Source organism: Chaetodon auriga, chromosome 16 (genome assembly GCF_051107435.1).
Source record: "Chaetodon auriga isolate fChaAug3 chromosome 16, fChaAug3.hap1, whole genome shotgun sequence".
In the NCBI taxonomy this organism is placed as follows: Eukaryota; Metazoa; Chordata; class Actinopteri; order Chaetodontiformes; family Chaetodontidae; genus Chaetodon; species Chaetodon auriga.
Window position 1 is genome coordinate 24434566 of NC_135089.1, and position 3823 is coordinate 24438388.

Consider the following 3823-nt stretch of genomic DNA (forward strand, 5'->3'; position numbering starts at 1 on the left):
CATCCATCTCACTGTGTCAATCTGTGCAGTGGAAGTTGAGGGACTCTTCTGCTGCTGCCCAGTCATGCCCTGTTAAAAAGGATGAGAATGACTTAATACTTCATATTCCACCAGAATGTTAACAAATGTAAATGGGAAGAGAACTATCCATAACATATCAAGATGTTACCTCTATAGGCTTTTCTGGATCCCCCTCTGTAAAGGCAGCAGACACAGTTTCCTCGTGCTCTTCATCCTAGATGAGTGATATGTTTCAGTATACTTAAACTACCATTTGGCAAAATCATTGGAGTATTGCCTACTTACAGTTGCAAAGTCTGTTGTGGCGTGAGGGGGCTCAACCAGGCAGATAGCATCATCAGAATCTGCTGGGACAAAAGAAAAAAAAAAAGACATGAAAGGGAAATAAATATTTTTATGAATAGGCTTAAAAGAGACATATAGACCTAGGCATATTACATTTTATAAAGGCACTTGTGTCTTGGGGGGTGAGCTCTGAAGATGAGCTCCCTCCAGGGATTCCCTCAGCCACTGGCCTTCCTAAATTCTGGCTTAGGGCCAGCTCCTCTGCCTCCGTTAGAGGTGGCCGTGCTGGGCCACCACCCGTTTTACGGGCATCTGCCTTCTTTCTGTTGGCTGAGCAGAAGTCTGTGTTAGTTTAAATAGGCTTAATTATTTAACAGAATATGATATAGATGAGAAGACATGTGTGTGAAAACAGCATTATGTTGGGGATAAAACAACTGCACAAACAGCCACATAATATTTACTTTACAATGTAAAACATGATCAAAATGAGGTACCCCCATTAAATTATGCCGAGGTCTTACCTGTTTGAACAATGTTTTTATATTTCATCTTTAGCGGCTGCCAAGTGCGCTTCTCCCCCGCGGGATTGCACCTACATGAAATAAATTAATGAGCTACCATTCAAGCAGTTTTCCCTTGTAATATTATTGTGATTGCAAAGGACTAAATTTAAACTTACTCATTGACCCAAGCAGCAATGTTCTCCCACGCCGTCTCCCTCTCTTTTGCAGCTGCAGCGGTGTTGCACTTTTTTCTAAAAACATGTTCAAATTCGCCGTATGAGCACATTAAGATTTCGAGTTCTAGTGGGGTAAAAAACGCAGCCCTCCTCTTCCCTGTTGCCATGGTGACTCGTCGAATCGGGGCTCCATTGATGTTGGCTTTTTATAGTCGTGGTGCACGCGCTTAACTTTGAGTTAACCTACTCTGAGTTGATTGAACTAACTCAAATCACCTGTTCTGAAACCGGAAACTTGGAGTTTCCTATCTCAGGCTAGATCAACTCAGGGTTCAGGATTAGACACAGAGTTTGTTGAACCTCCTTTGTGAAATGGGCCCTAGGACTTTTCATTGTTGGCATCTGGTGATAGCTAGCTTGCTAATGCACTAAGGCAAGACTTGATGGCTATGAATATAAGAAACTTTTTCAAAAATAACTAGAAATACCACCTTGCAAATTGCTTTTGTTGTGCCCTTCAGCAAGGGGAATAGTAGCGGGAGAAGAATGAGCAGGATGACACACAGCTCTCATCTTCACTCATTTGTATTAAGTATTTTCAACAACATAAACAAAATACATATGCTTCAGTTTCAGGACCACAGTGGTTTTTTTTTTTAGCCATAACTTTTTAACTCTTTCGAAATCATTTTTAACTTAAGTATTACATAACATCCATACTATGAAATGTGTTTTTAACTCATTGACATTCATTTTCACTGCCATATGAACTGAGCTTTAGCAGCTAAGTAAGCACTTAAACCTTACTGAAGGAACTGTAGTGGGGTGATGTGGTTCAGGGAGAGAGAGTGTGTGGTGAGCGAACAGAGTCTCAGTCAGAAGACGTCAATGGCAAGGTGGAGTGATAGAATTATACAAGGGAGAAGGCAGGTTTCAATGCAACACCAGTGGCTTTTTTTAATCTTTGATTTGATCTTTGATGTTTTTGATTCTTTATTTGTCTTCGTCACAGCTTTTTTGGTGTGGTGCCTTAGAAAAGAGATAAACAAAAGAGACAATACAATTACAATTAAGCAACGGAGTGGTCAATCAAACAAGAAACAATAAATAAGTCTATGTATGAATATACAATCCACAACCAAACAATCCAAAACGGTCAAGCAACAAACAATCTTCTTACATGGCTCCTGACGTATGTCTGGGAACAAAGAGATTAGGGCAGCAGAGCACATGTCAGCAAAGCCACCACAAAAGGCATACAAATGAAACAATCAAAATGATTAATTGACCACTCACGTTCGTTGAAGACACACACAAATCAGGATACATGGATATACTGGCAGGGAGTGCAAAGGATGACTGGAAGGGTGAACAAACAATTTATAGTTTCAGCCCCCTAACCCAGCAGGTAAGGTGGGCGTGGTCGGGTGGCAAGTACCCTTTGGGTTCTCTTTGGCAGATTCACCATATTTATTTGGAAAGTAAGAGTAGGTAAGAAAGAAAATTAACTGAGAGAGCACATGGTCCAGGGAGTCTTTTCACTTACAACATACATATAAATGTGAAGGCAACCAGGGGGGTATTCCAGAAAGCAGGTTATGTGAAAACTCAGAGTAAGTTAAGCCTGAGATGAGGGAAACTCTGAGCTTTCCATTCCAGAAAGAGAGCTAACTGAAACTCTGAGTCAGTCACCATGGTAACAGACTCCGTGGACATAACCTGCTCGCTGGCAGGGTTACTATAAGAAACCCTGAGTTCTTACCTGTCTCCTCCCACACAAAGAAAGCTGTTAGACATGGATTGCCCATTCAGTCCCAATCGGATTGATAATAATTCAAAATGCTTTACGTCGCAAGAGAATCTTCCGACCCAGATTAGATTTCCCGTCACTCCAGAGGAATATCTGTTCAAACGCTACCACTTTTCATCAAATGGTATTTATTAGGATTAGTTAGGATTTGTAATATAGTTCCAACCATTAACATATTTTACCCTAAGCCTAACCCTATTTTATATAGTTTTATATATAAGTTGTATTTTTTAAAAAGACATAAGCGTATACTTACATCCGATGTAGGCACTTGTGTCCTGGGGGGTGACAGGTTCAGATGAGCTTCCCCCGGGGATGCCTTCAGCCACCGTCGGTCATGGTTTTGGCTGAGGGCCAGCTCCTCAGTCTCTGTCAGAGGTGGTGGAGGTGGCCCTCCACCCGTTTTTCGGGCCTCTGCCTTCTTTCTGTTGGCTGAGCAGAACTCAAATGTTAATTTCTTTTAAATTAGCATTTTATTGAGTGTTCGTGTACACATCGTCACATTGTAAATGACTTCAATACGTATACAAACATTGTATCAAGTGTTAATCTACTCAGTGGTGTATTAAGTAAGATGACGTGTTAAAACAACATTTTGTTAGGGGTTTAAATTAATACTTGAAGTAGCCACTGCATTAATATTTACTTTGTTTAATAGCCTAAGTCAATTCAAAAATATCAAATTAAAATCAAAGTGAGGTACAATCATAGCCTAGCAAAATATGCCTTACCTTTTTGAATGATGTTTTTAGATTTCATTTTTAGCTGCTTCCAAGTTCGTTTCTCCCCTGTTGGATTGCACCTAAATGAAAATCAGATTTTATTCCTATTTATACTCATAACTGTATGCTACGATCGTAAGTAGGGTTGAGTGTTAAGTCAGTGGAATAGTACATTCAAACTTACACATTGACTCGGGTAGCATTTTTCTCCCATACAGTTTCTCTCTCCTTCACTGCTGCAGCGGTGTTACAGTTACGCCGAAATATGTGCTCATACTACCCGCAGGCCTGCAATAAGACCTC

At 40.4% G+C, this 3823-nt stretch overlaps 1 long non-coding RNA gene across 1 annotated transcript; it reads right to left on the reverse strand.

The window, feature by feature from the left end:
* Nucleotides 1–465: 465 nt before the first annotated feature.
* LOC143333464 (uncharacterized) lies at nucleotides 466–1218 on the reverse strand. Its single transcript, XR_013078280.1, has 3 exons — nucleotides 989–1218; nucleotides 831–901; nucleotides 466–636 (listed from the first exon to the last, which is right to left on the reverse strand). It is a non-coding gene; the product is annotated as an uncharacterized LOC143333464 (long non-coding RNA).
* Nucleotides 1219–3823: the final 2605 nt, after the last annotated feature.